General features: G+C 52.4%; 1 protein-coding gene across 4 annotated transcripts in view; it reads right to left on the bottom strand.

Moving 5' to 3' along the window:
• The window catches only part of SYNDIG1 (synapse differentiation inducing 1), a 104,395-nt gene extending 91,806 nt beyond the window's left edge, over window positions 1–12,589 (bottom strand). The window contains exon 1 of one of the 4 annotated variants that reach the window (XM_043480334.1): window positions 12,405–12,589. The gene's annotated coding sequence lies outside the window, so the exon portion shown is untranslated. The other 3 variants (XM_043480339.1, XM_043480335.1, XM_043480336.1) reach the window with 3 other exon arrangements.
• Window positions 12,590–14,043: the final 1,454 nt, after the last annotated feature.

The raw sequence follows: 14,043 nt of genomic DNA, 5'->3' as shown, positions 1-14,043 counted from the left end.
ACTCATGTCCATAGAGTCGGTGATGCCATTCAACAATCTCATCCTCTGTTGTCCGATTCTCCTCCTGTCTTCAAACTTTCCCAGCATCAGGGTCTTTTCAAATGAGTCAGTTCTTCGAACCAGGTGGCCAAAGTATTGGAGTTTCAGCTTCAGCATCAGTCCTTCTGACGAATATTCAGGACTGATTTCCTTTAGGATGGACTGGTTGGATCTCCTTGCAGTCCAAGGGACCCTCAAGAGTCTCCTCCAACACCACAGTTCAAAAGCATCAATTCTTCAGCACTCAGCTTTCTTTATAGTCCAACTCTCACATCTATGCATGACTACTGGAAAAACCATAGCTTTGACTAGATGGACCTTTGTTGGCAAAGTAAGTCTCTGCTTTTTAATATGCTGTCTAGGTTGGTCATAATTTTCCTTCCAAGGAGCAAGCATCTTTTAATTTCATGGCCACAGTCACCACCTGCTGTGATTTTGGAGCCCTCCAAAATAAAGTCAGCCATTGTTTCCACTGTTTTCCCATCTATTTGCCATGAAGTGATGGGACTGGATGCCATGATCTTAGTTTTCTGAATGTTGAGCTTTAAGTCAACTTTTTCACTCTCCTCTTTCACTTTCATCAAGAGGCTCTTTAGTTCTTCACTTTCTGCCATAAGGGTGGTGTTATCTGAGGTTATTGATATTTCTCCTGGCAATCTTGATTCCAGCTTGTGCTTCCTCCAGCCCAATGTTTTTCATGATGTACTCTGCATATAAGTTAAGTAAGCAGGGTGAAAAGACACAGCCTTGACATACTCCTTTTCCTATTTGGAACCAGTCTGTTGTTCCATGTCCAGTTCTAGCTGTTGCTTCCTGACCTGCATACAGATTTCTTGAGAGGCAGGTCAGGTGGTCTGGCATTCCCATCTCTTGAAGAATTTTCCACAGTTTGTTGTATTTCACACAGTCAAAGGCTTTTGCATAGTTAATAAAGCAAAAAAGGTTTTCTGGAACCCTCTTGCTTTGTCAGTGATCCAATGGACGTTGGCAATTTGATCTCCGGTTCCTCTGCCTTTTCTAAATCCAGCTTGAAGATCTGGAAGGTAACGGTTCATGTACTCTTGAAGTCTGGCTTGGAGAATTTTGAGCATTACTTTACTTTACTAGCATGTGAGATGAGTACAATTGTGCAGCAGTCTGAGCACCCTTTGGCACTGCCTTTCTTTGGGAGTCCTGTGGCCACTGCTGAGTTTTCCAAATTTGCTGGCATACTGAGTGCAGCACTTTCACAGCATCATCTTTTAGCATTTGAAATATTTCAACTGGAATTCCACCACCTCCACTAGCTTTGTTTGTAGTGATGATTCTTAAGGCCCACTTGACTTCACATTCCAGGATGCCTGGCTCTAGGTGAGTGATCACACCATAGTGATTATCTGGGTTGTGAAGATCTTTTTTGTATAGTTCTATGTATTCTTGCCACCTCTTTTTAATATCTTCTGCTTCTGTTATGTCCCTACAATTTCTGTCCTTTATTGAGCCCATCTTTGCATGAAATGTTCACTTGGTATCTCTAATTTTCTTGAAGAGATCTCTAGTCTTTCCCATTCTATTGTTTTCCTCTATTCCTTTGCATTGATCACTGAGGAAGGCTTTCTTATCTCTCCTTGCTATTCTTTGGAACTCTGCATTCAAATGGGTATATCTTTCCTTTTCCCCTCTGCTTTTCACTTCTCTTCTTTTCACAGCTATTTGTAAGGCCTCCTCAGACAACCATTTTGCTTTTTTGCATTTCTTTTTCTTGGGGATAGTCTTGATCACTGCCTCCTGTACAATGTCACGAACCTCCATCCATAGTTCTTCAGGCACTCTGTCTATCAGATCTAATCCCTTGAATCTATTTGTCACTTCCACCATATAATTGTAAGGGATTTGATTTAGGTCATACCTGAATGATCTAGTGGTTTTCCCTACTTTCTTCAATTTAAGTCTGAATTTGGCAATAAAGAGTTCATGATCTGAGTCACAGTCAGCTCCCAGTGTTGTTTTTGCTGACTGTATAGTGCTTCTCCATCTTTGGCTGCAAATAATATAATCAATCTGATCTCAGTATTCACCATCTGGTGATGTACATGTGTAAAGTCTTCTCTTGTGTTGTTGGAAAAGGGTGTTTGCTATGACCAGTGCATTATCTTGGCAAATCTCTATCAGCTTTTGCATTTCTTTGATGACTGGTGAGTAGAGCACCTTTTCAGGTACTTGCTTGTTTTATAGGTCTTCTTTGGAAAAATCTTTACTCAGATTCTCTGCCCATTTTAAATAAGGTTATTATTATTATTTGCTATTGAATTGTAGAGTATTTATCTATTTCAGATACAGACCCATTATCGATACATAATTTGCAAATATTTTCCCCAATCAGTAGGTCAGTTGCCTTTTCATTGTCAATGAATGGTTTGCTTTGCTGTGCAGAAGTTTTTAACTTTGGTGGAGTCCCACTTGCTTATTTTTGCTTTTGTTGCCTCTGCTTTTAGTGTCAAATCCAAAAAAACCATCACTAAGAGTGACGTCATGGAGCTTAGCACCTACATTTTCTTCTAGGAGTTTTATGGTTTCAGGTTTTACATTCAAATCTTCAACCCATTCTGAGTTACTTTTTGTGTGTGGTGTAAAATAGTGGTCCAGTTTCATTTTTTGCATGTGACTATTTAGTTTTCCCAACACCATTTACTGAAAAGGCTGTCTTTTCCCCGTTGCATTTTCTTGTCTCCTCTGTCATACATTGATTGATCATATATATACACATGTGCTTATTTCTGGGCTCTCTCTTCTGTCCCATCAATCTATGTGTCTGTTTTTATGTCAATAAATACTGCTTTGATTACTATAGCTTTGTAGTATAGTTTGAAATTAAGATGTGTGATGTTTCCAGGACAGTTCAGCTGCTCAGAGTATAAGGAGGGTACGAACAGTGGGCTCCTGCCAGGCTCACCTGTCCTGGTCCAGGGGACCTGGTCGGGGAATCTAAGGAGGTCAAGGTAGGGAAGAAGAATTCAGAGGAAAGAGAGGAGTGGATCAGGACTGTGTTCCCAAGATGTCCTCTAAGGCTGACCTGAACTCCAGCAGAGTCGATGGCCCTCTGATCTGTGCCCCCGAGAAACAACTGAGCTCATCTTGGTTTCATTCTCCGAGAAAGGGACCAACTTGGTCTTAAGGAGAAAGGGAAGCAATAAGCAGAGTCCCATCTCACTGAAATGCATTGTTGAAACATCTGAAGCTCTGAATACAAATTCTAGGAAGACCAGCCTTTCTGGGCGGTGTCTAAGGACATTTCTAACTTCTGGGAAAAGCCTTGTGCCAGAGCAGAAAGCAGGTCTTGCCAGGTGACCTCCCGCCCTGTTTTAATGTCTTTAGACATTCTCCGCGCCATCTGGAGCCTGCAGCAATAGAGGACGCAGTTTCCCCTCTGACTGTCGTGTGTTGTACAGAGCACACCGGTTCTCCTGAATGTCTGTGGGCACACACCCCCTGACCACTCCACAGCTGGCTTTCCCCTCACTCCTGGTCACTGTTTGCTCACCCGCATGGACACTTTCCTCCCAGGCAACCACCACCCAGCACAGAAGGACAGATGACCCAGTGATGTTTGTCCCACTTGGCTTTTATCACAAAATGGAATTGTCTGTGTCTGTCAGTCCAAGATGACACAGGACGGGCAATTGTCCTGCACTTTATACTAAGTGCAGCACCAAGAAACCTGAGTGTGGGGGTGGGCAAACGTGACCTTGAGACAAACAGCAAAGGAACAGACCCCTGAAGGGTTCATGCACTGGGCCCTACCTCTGGCAACTGGAGGGCCACAGAGCGGGCCGGGAACCCCCTGGGGTTCACCCCACCAAGTGCGAGACGGGCGATCTAGATAAAACCGCGTGATACACACACTTCCCATGGTCACCCTCTCTTCCTGGCCTGGGAGGGAGATACAACATGGGACAAACAGGAGAAGCTTCTGTGGGTGGGTTTCCCTGAAGAAGCCCCGAAGAAGCTGCTGTGCTGTGAAAGCTTCCGTCTGGCGCTTCAGACGCGCGCCGATGCTTCTCTTCCAAGCGCGTGAACTCAATTTACTTCACTCGGCAACTGGGCCATGGGGCCCCCTTGGTGCAACCAGTCCACCATAGCTCAGGTGGGCACAGCAGCTCCACCCGGGAAAAGACAGAGAGCAGGGCTGCCAACCGGGGAGGGAAGTCAAGGGCTGACTCCCTGCGGTGGTGGTTCCAGCTCCCCCCCACCCCCCTAACAAGCCTTTGCCACCGGAAGTGGAGGAGGGGCCCTTCCGGCTGGCTCTTGGCCTCCCTGGGCCCCGCCTCCCTCCTCCCTCCCCCGGTAGCTCTTATTTCCACTGAAGGGCTGCCAGCTCCCCTGCGTCTTGGATCCACTGCAGCCAGGAGGGCAGGGCTGTGGGACTCACTGTGGATCAGGGTTCACAGTTCAGAAGGCCCCAGAGCACCCCGATCGCTGCTCTCCTCTCAAGCTCAGCCCCTCCTGGAGTAGCCCTATGTCAGGCCCACACTGCCTTCAGTCCCCACACGTGTCCACAGGCTCCCAGGCCCTCAATCTGAAGATGGAGAGACGTCCACAGGTCTGGCTGGGTTCATGTTCCCTGGAGGTCACACACTTTATCCTGGGGGCCAGCTGGACAAGCCAGGAGCACGGATCCTGAGGCTGGGGTGGCTATAAGAGTGGAGACCACTCTACAGATGGTGTTCCCATTCTACAGATGGAGCAGGGATCCATGAGCCTGGGGGAGGGAGATGTGCCCTGGGAAGGTCCTGGGGACAGATCAGTGGTGCCTCCCCGACAGCAGAGAGGGGATGACCACAGCTCCAGTGAAGAGACAGCTGTTTGCCCCCTTCCCCTCTTCCCCCAGCAACCCCCCCAAGGTGTTCCAAGGCCTGAATGGAACAGAAGAGCTGATGGCAGACGGACGGGGTGCACTCCCAGTGGGCAGCGTTCTCCAGTCCACAGTGTGATGGGGCTGCACTTCTAAACTGGACTAGGCGATGACTGTCTGAAAGCGACTGGACATCCAGGCAGGAGCCCAGGAGCCTGGGGCAGCTGGAGCGCTGTGTGGGTGGCTCTAGACTGGCCATAGCTCCGGAGCCCACCCTCACCAAGGTCACTGGGAAGCCCTTTGCTCACATATCTGGGAGGTTGGCTGCCACTGTCTTGCTGTCTGTCCACAGAGCTCCGGGCAGGACGAGTTCAGAGCCCCCCGAGCTGCACCCACCAAGGAGCTTCTAAGTCAAGGGCCAAAGAAGGGAACAGGAAGGGGGGACGGTGGTATGTCCAAAGCATCCACTCTCCTGGTGGATGGAGCGTGGGGGCCGGGGATGTGAACACATGAAAACCTCTCTACTTTGGACAAGGATCAAACACCCGTGGGCAGTGGGCACAGCCAAGCGGTCACAGCTGCACTGGAGCCACTCACCCTGGGGGGTGGGTTTGTCCTACATACAAGCAGAGACAAAGAGAATCCAGGAAGGAACTCATGTCTACCACCCAAGAACCTGAAGTACGTGTTCTTCCCAGAAAGGGACTTGGAAAATCACCGCTGGAGTCCAGCGCATTATTCGGCCACAGCCCATTTTCCTCCATGGCTTCAGAACAGATTGTGATGGCTTCAAATAAACTCAGTGGCCCTGTTCACAGCTAAGGACCCTATACCCCGAACACTCAGATCAACAATCCTGCCAAGAACACTGGGGTCAAAGGGGGACGACAGGGTCTGGGACGCGGTCACATTGGTGGTCCTCGTGTTCTGAGCCGCTGGGCAGGTGTGTTGTGCTGAGTCCAGGGGACGTTAGGGCTGATGCCAGCAAGAGCCCTGAGATCTCATTCTGAGCAAAGGGGGCAAGGAAGAGGGTGCCCACGTGTTGGGTGGGACCTTCCATCCACAGCCGACAGACTATCAAGGGTGAAAGGCAGAGAATGGACTTAGAACAAAAGAGATGACGTCCCTTTAGTTAAAAGTGGCGTTTAACAGGAATCCCTTAGTGATGGCATTGGGGGTATGGCCCTGTGCCGAGAGCTGAGCCAGGCGTGCTGTGTCTCTGGGTTCAGTGTAGAAAAGAAAAGCTGTGGGCAGTGAGCGTGCTAATTCGTCCGCTTGGAGCCTGTGTTTTGCAGCTGCTTGCAGGGAGGACATGAGGGGAGAGGAAGAGAGTGGGGGAGAGAAGATGGGACGGGATTGTTTGCAGCCCAGGGGTCTTGGAAGGCCTTTCCAGGCTGGGCTGGGAGGGGTGGGCTTGCCCAATGCAGGATCTTCTCCACTGTCTGCGCACACACTGGGCACAGTCTGGAGCAGATGCCTGGCTCTTGAGTCTACCAATGACTGAGCCGTGGGCACGGGCCAGCCTCAGATGGTGTCTCAGACCCAAAGCACACTGTTGACCCACCTCAGCTCACCTTTCCTGCTGACCTGCAGGACACAACAGCCTCACCCCAACTGGCACTGAAATGTTCCTTGTAAAGGAAACCTGAGGGAAGGGGTCGGGGCTGAAATTTCAGATACTAAGATTGGCTACAGAAATGCAAAGACTTTACCTTTACTATTACATCTTTAAAAAATTTCTGCCCCACTCTTTTTTGGGGAACATTTATTTTGGCCATATCACTTGCCAAGTGGGATGTTAGTTTCCTAACCAGGGATTGAACCTGTGCTCCTGACACTGGGAGCACAGAATCTTAACCACTGGAGCACTAGGCAAGTCCCTGTGAATATTTTATTTAAAGGCAACCTGATTGGATGCATGAGACAAGTGCTCGGGGCTGGTGCACTGGGATGACCCAGAGGGATGTGATGGGGAGGGAGGTGGGAGGGGGGTTCAGGATGGGGAACACATGTAAATCCATGGCTGATTCATGTCAATGTATGGCAAAAACCACTACAATATTGTAAAGTAATTAGCCTCCAACTAATAAAAATAATTGGGGAAAAAAAAATAAAGGCAACCTGAGACATTGCCAACAAGAGAACGGGTAGCAATCTTTGGTGGCATGACTTGGACATCTGTGGGGCCCTTCTGATGCTAAAGGGAGCTTAAGTCCAGCCCTTAGCGCTGGGTTTCCCAACCCTGCATGCATGTATGCTAAGTCACTTCAGTCATGTCTGACTCTCAGACCCTAGACTGTAGCCCTCCAGGCTCCTCTGCCCATGGGATTCTCCAGGCAAGAACACTGGAGTGGGTTGCCATGGCCTCTTCCAGGGGATCTTCCCAATCCAGGGATCAAACCTGTATCTCTTACGTTTTTTGCATTGGCAGGTGGGGTCTTTATCACTAGCGTCACCTGGGAAGCCCTTCCCAGCCCTGACCTAGGACTTAATCACACTGGAATCCTCAAAAGCAAACGCTTTTATTTCAAACATTGCAGAGTTGAGAGCCCATGACACCAAGGTGAGAAGGCCAGAATCATGAGGGTCACATAAAAACCACATGTTGTACCAGGGCAGGAAGGTTAAGTTTAAGTCATGTGTTTGTTTCTCTGCTTTCCTGAGCAGGGCTGAAGCCTCAATATATTTGAGGTAAGGTATTTTTCTCTTTCAGGAGTATCTTTGGTTTAAAACTGAGGAAATGGAATAAAACCTTTGTGGCTCTAATTGTCTGAAATGTTTGTTTGCTTTTTGGTTTAGTTTTGGGCACTGATGTCTCCCAACAAAAAAGATTAAGGAAGGAATAGAAGGCAGGTTTGAAAAGTGATTACTCAATCAGGCCAAATGTTTGAGAAGTAATATGTTTCAAAAATGTGAATTTAAGCTAAGCAGGCCCTTGATGAAAGACTCAGATTGCAATCAGTTAACACCCACGTTTTCTCCCTCAGAGTCACAGCCCCAAAATGTCACTGTAGCATTGTTAGGACCAATGTTTAAAAATGACTGTGATGAACACAAGATGCCCTTGGGAGCTAGAAACTCAAAATGTTTTACATTGAACACTGACTTGACCCCCAAGAGCAAAACTCCTACCTCTCTGGGATAATGTAACTTGAACTGGGTGGTAAGTTCTTTTTAAGCAAGCCAATGTGCAGAGTTGTCCCCTGGGCTGGTCTTTCAGAAGCAGCTTTTCTGTTTATTATTTTCTATGCACACATATTGTTTCCTGGTTGTGTTAGTCTTAGTTCTAACAGTTCTCTTGGGTCCCAAGGCTTATTTGTTTTTGTTTTCCTTTAGTATTTGATTTTACTTCATTTCATGCAATCTAACAGGTTATCTGTCATAACATCGTTGAAGATGACTTGGACTTTTGACCAAAACATTTGTAACTAAATCATCGTGTATGATAAGCAATGCTTTATGGTTGGTTGATGATCTGCTTTAAAATGTTTCATCTAGAGAACAAGCTTCACTTTTCTAAGGTAACTTTTCTAAGTTGATGTGAGTCTAAATGCATTTGTGTTAGAGGTATCCTTCATGAGCCTTTTCCATGTGCGTCCTCTGAACCCACACGCGGCAATGTTGACAGTGCTCAGGCAGTTCCTACTTGAGGACATGTCTGTGGATCGGTGGCCCCCTCCCCAACCTTATCCTAACTCCTGCCAACAAGAATTTGGAGGATGAGGGAGCAAGGATAGGCCAGGGCTCAAACTGTGTCCTGAGAACCATGGGGATGCAAACTTCACCCAGAGAGACAACCAAACACTCTAACCAAAGTTACTCCTAAACCAGAGTCATTCCCATTTAAAAACGGTGGCAACCATTAATATTTTGTTTTCAAGACCCAGGGAAGAACACAGAGGGAAAGAAACAGAATCTCAGGAAAGTTAAGGGAGCTCAGCTCATCCAATGGACAAGCAGCAGAGCCTGTTTCAGCACAGAAATTCCAGAAGGTGTCCTGGGGGAGACCCACACCTCCTCCAGCTTTTTCCCCCTCCTCCTTCCCCTTCCTCCTCCTCCCTCCTTCCTCTTCCCCTCCCACTTCCCCTTCCTCCTCCCTCCCAGCCCAAGTCCTCAGGCTGTCTGACCTGAACTGTAGTCCAGTGCCTGAAAGAGTTACAGCTGTTCCTGTTTAAAACATAAGCTCTCTGAAAAAAAATGTGAAATGTCCTAATATCTTGCACAGAGAATGTAGAAAAATCACATTTGTTTAAACCACTGGGTGCTACCTGCGTTATTCCAATTCTGGTGACATAAGCAGGAACTGGGTCAATGTTTGGAATATTTAATATTTGAATATCTTTCATGTTTTATTTTTATTATTTTTGACGTGTTGGCACAAGGCCTCCAGCATAGTGATGTTGGGTCAAAGCTGTGGCCCCAATGTCGACCCTAATCAGTGCCTTTTCCCCCCAAACAGCCTCATGTGACTTCCCACTGAAGGACCAGGCATTTCTGCTTCTCATTAGCTCAAGGCTGTGCTGATGCTGACAAACCAACACCCCATCCTTCAGTCTTTGCACCTTTGCCTGCCCAGTCCGAGGATGTTGCTGTGACTACAGGTCGCAGTGCTTCAATCAGCCCATGTGGCTGTGAGGATCCCCATTGTGCGTGGGTCCTGAAAAGGCCAATGGGAGGCGCTGGGGGTCATGCTGGTTTTGTCTGCTAGGGGCAGAGGACATAAAGGTGCTGGCCTAGGGGCTGGTTACTCACATCACAGCAGGTTGGCTGAGGATCCTGTTCAAAAGCCCACCTTATCAAGGTGTCCGAAAGCCCGCCCAGTCCTCCAAGCGCATTATTGGCAATTTTTAGGAGCAGCTTTTCTCTAAAGCCAGCAGAGGCGTAGGGAGTGTGAAGGGCGTGCAGGTGTGGGGGCTCCCTCTGGAGGCTGGCCCCAGGTGACCCTCTCCAGTTCACAGACCCCACATTTGGAACCCATCCGAGCGAGCAGTTTCCAGGTGTGGCCAGGTGACCAGAGCACATGCTCTCTAATTGAGAGATGAAACGTCAGCACTCTCATGAACCTCAGAATAGCACCGACTAGTGTCTCCCATAGAAAACTTACATAAGAAATAGCATTTTATTCTATTACAATAGTAATAACTCCTGAGAAAATATGCATTAGAGCTAATGAGGATCTCAGGCCAAGTCAGTGCAGCACTTCTAATGTGGGGGAAATTGCTTAATGATTCAAGTTTGTTTTTTTTTAACGAAAACATATTCTTTTGCTTATCCCGTTTTAAACTGGGATCTGTTTACCCCTTGCACGGCCACTGGCACAAGCCAGATGGAATTGTTCTCCATGTCTCTTTTCTCAGCGTCTGAATTTTTCTCTTTCCTCCTTCATTTCCCCTCTTTGGGCCTCCAGGAGGTTAGCAGGTTTCTTTTCTACCCCAAAATGGACATGGGGACATCTTTGTTTCTATTTTAACATCACCTATTTCTCATAGAATCATTCGAAGAAGTTGTTTCTGCCTCTGGTTACGTGAAAATGAAATGAAACGTCATCGACTGGAGATTCATGGGGCCGCGTTGAGCAGGGAAGGGAGCTGCGAATGGATTTCCAAACCCTTTCTCAGACATGGCCTCCAACTCGCCATGAGAGTCATAAACAGGAGGGAAGGCAACAGGGTTGGAGGAGGGGCACTGCCCCTCTGTGAACCACTGATGTTCTCCATCATAAAAAACTTCAGACATAGATTTCCCCAGTGTTTTCTGTATTTGACAAGGTCTTCTTGATGACCACGATTCCATTTTCATGCAGTAGGTGGGGGCAGGGTGGGAGAGGGCAGCGGATGAGTAACAGACTAACCTCTGCTGGGCGCAGAGGGACCCCGGGGTGTTGGAGAGAGAGAGGGAGGGAGAGAGGTGAGGACTCGCCCTCAAACGGCTCACAGGCCAGCACCTGTGGTCTGATCTCCAGAAAGACATTCCACCCCACCGCCAGGCACACAGCATGCAATAATTCATCCCAAACCTGCTCCAGCCACTTCCTGTCCTAGCCAGAATGGACATCAGACCACCGCCGGGGAGGCTTTGCACTCTGGTTGCCCGGAGCATTTAGCGAGCCAAAGCCCCTCAGAAGACCACATCCCAGCACCAACTCTGACTGCCCAGCGATCTCTCCTCAGCAAGGAAAAGTTGGCCGGCTCCCGGTTTTGTTACCGGCGGCTCACCCCACGGGCTGCAGGTCTGCGCAGCGCAGCAGCCGCTCCCTTTGGGCTCTGACCAAACACACTGGCCAGTAGGAGGGGGGTCAACAAGATCCACAGACCCGGGGGCTCACCCCACCGCCTGAGACTGGTTCTAACTAAAGCACGGAGCCACCTACTCCCGGCCCCTAAATCGGCCAAACCCTCGGCCAGAGTCTGCCGCACCGAACCTGAACCCAGGACGCGGCCGAGAAGGCGCAGACAGGAGTCCGGCCAGGAGCCTGGCGGGCGCCAGCGCATCTGACGCCGCAGAAGGGCTGTGCGCACCTGAAGTCTGGGTGACAGGCGCCTAAGGCTCTGCGTGCACGGGGACCACCCCAGGGAACGAAGGCGACCAGAGGACCCCTTCCTCTAGTCCTTCAGAAAAGCCGAGCGACCCCACTGGCAGCCTTCCCAAAGCAGGAGTCGAAGCGCCCACTACACTGGAACCGCTGCAAACGCATCGCCATCAAAGCCCCTTTCCTAGGAAAAGTGCCCAGTTTTCCCTGTAACCCAATTCCCTCGCTCCTCACCTCCGAGAGCGCGCACGAAGAGACAGAAATCGCACCAAGGAAAATCGTGACCACAACTTGAACCCCCAAACGCATCCACTCTCTGCCCTCTCCGCGAGGTGGCTGGCGGTTCCCGGGGCTGCGGGCTGTAGCGGCCGCGAGGGGCTCCCGGAGTCCCGGTCTCCGTCCCGGGCCCCAGCGCGCTCTCACCCTCGCCTTCCTTTTTCCCTCCGCTTGGTGAAGCGAAGCCCGCTTCCCTTCCCGGTCCCAGATGAACCTCGGTCCCCACCTCTGCCGCGGCCCCGCTCACCAGCCCCCGTCTGTCTCCTATGAGTCACTCGAAGGGGTCTCCCGGACCCGTAGAGCCAGTGCCTGCCGCGCGCCTCCTCCGCCCGGGAAGCCCTGCTCCACCTCGCTCCCGGGTCTCGATCTCAGCAGCTCCCTCCGACTTTGCACAGCGGCCCCTCGGCGCCGCCGGGGCGCCTGGGGTGGCGAGGCGCCAGACTGCAGCCCGGACTGCCGGCGCCCGGCCCCTTCCTCCTCATCTTCCTCGCTTGCTCCGATTCTCCTGGGCGCCTGGCGACCCCGCGCCTCCCCGGTCCCGCCGCCCGGACCGCCCGGACTCACCCCGGCGCCGCGCCGCCGCCGGTCTGCGCGCTCCGAGGCGGAGCCAGGACTCCCTCCCGCGCTGGGGCCGCCTCCCCGCCTCCCCGCCGCCCGCCCGCCCGCGGCCCCCGCCCCGCTCCCGCCGACCCCTCCGCTGCCCGCGCGGCCGGGGCGGTCGGGACTTACCGAGGTGGGCAAGGTGACCCGCTAGTGCGCTCGGCGGCGGCCCGCGCGTCTCCGGAGACAGCGAGCGAGCGCGCGGGGCGCCGGGGATCCTGCGCCCGCCTCTGCTCCCCGCTCCCTCCCCCGCCGCCCGGCCCTCCCCTCCGTCCGCTCCGCGCCTCTCGGCCCTGCGCTCGCCGCCCGCGCCCCCGGCTGCCCCGCGCGTCCTGGAGCGCCGGGGCGCGGGGCAGCGGCGGCGGCCCGGGCGGCTTGAGCTAGCGGGCGGCGGCGGCGGCGGGGCGGAGCCCGGCCCTCGGTCCTTGCGAGAAGAGGATGCGGGGAGACTCCCGCAGCGCGCGCCCGGCGGGCGGGTGGGCGAGGGGCGTCCGGGGCGCGCCGCTTGGCTCGGCTGCAGAGCCTGGAGACACGCGTGCCTGAGGCGGCGGCCACGGGCGCGGGGGGCGGCAGGGAGGAAGAGGAGGAAGGAGGGAACGTCTCCGTGTGAAGGCTCCGCCAACTTTGCCCCGGCGGCCGGGCCCCGTGGGGGATCGCTTCTGGCAGGTGGCCCGGGCCAGTGTCTGGGAATGTGGGTGACGGAGGCTGGGGGGGAAGGGGGAGGCCCCTGGAAACTAGTGGGGCGGATTTGCCTCCCGGCTGGGAGGAGCGATGGCTCCCCTCGGTCCTAAAGGCCTCCCCAGGCTCTGGTTCGTTCTTTCTGAGGTTCCTAAGGACCCCTTTACAGGCCTGATCTGCCCGAGTCCTGACCAGCCAGGCTCCCGCCCCCCGCCCCCGCGAAACCCTGCGCGGGGCTGAGACTCGGGTCCAACCCAGCGTCTGCCTGGGCATTGGGGATTGAGGGGAAACGAGGGCGGGTGAAAAAGGAGATGGGGGTGGGTGGGCATAATCCTGATGAGGAGAGTGGGTAGTGGGGAGGGAGCGAGGGAGGGCACCTCCCAAGATAGTCTGCATTTCCAAGGTTGGGGGAGGCGGGGGAAGTGGTGTTTTCAGCTGGGATTTCACAGGGAAAGAAGAAGAAAGAAATACCAGAAAGAGTGATTTAGGGAAAGAATCTGTGAACCCACTTCTGTCCCAGGCACAGCGGTGCCAGGCGGGCAGGCACTGGCCTCGCGCTGGTGGTCATGGTCTGTTTCGTCCAGGAGACCCGCCATGGTGCACTGTCTGTCCCTGCCTGGTCACCAACCCTTTGCCCCCAAGAAGGCATCTCTTCCTCTGCCAGGAGCCTAGGGTGGAGTTTCTGGAGGGCTGGGATGGGAGGTTGGGCCAGAACATAGGTCTCTCCCCCCGCGTTCCCTTTGAGGGACTGGCTCCTGTTGGGTCCCTGGCAGCCCAGAGAGAAGGCTCCTAGTGGGTACGGGGGTGGGGCATGGGTCAGCAGACCCGGCTCCATCTGTGCTCTGTCTGTATCCACCCGAAAGCCACCCCCTCTCCATCTTTGCCGGGTGGCAAAGTGCAGCCAGGTTTCTTCCTCCAGGTCCCTGCAAGGGGTGTGGTCTGGAACTCTCTGGAAAGGGCAGGGTCCACTCCTCCTGATTAGAAGAACTGCTCGGATGGGAGGAAGATGCCATCTTACCCTAGAGAACTTGCCACTGACCCTGGATCTTTTCCTGACTAGAACATTCTGTCATCTGAACCGCTGGGCTGA

Source organism: Cervus canadensis, chromosome 10, assembly GCF_019320065.1.
Source record: "Cervus canadensis isolate Bull #8, Minnesota chromosome 10, ASM1932006v1, whole genome shotgun sequence".
NCBI classification, from domain to species: domain Eukaryota; kingdom Metazoa; phylum Chordata; class Mammalia; order Artiodactyla; family Cervidae; genus Cervus; species Cervus canadensis.
Note: the sequence above shows the minus strand (reverse complement) of the source record. Positions and strands in the feature narration are given on the sequence as shown.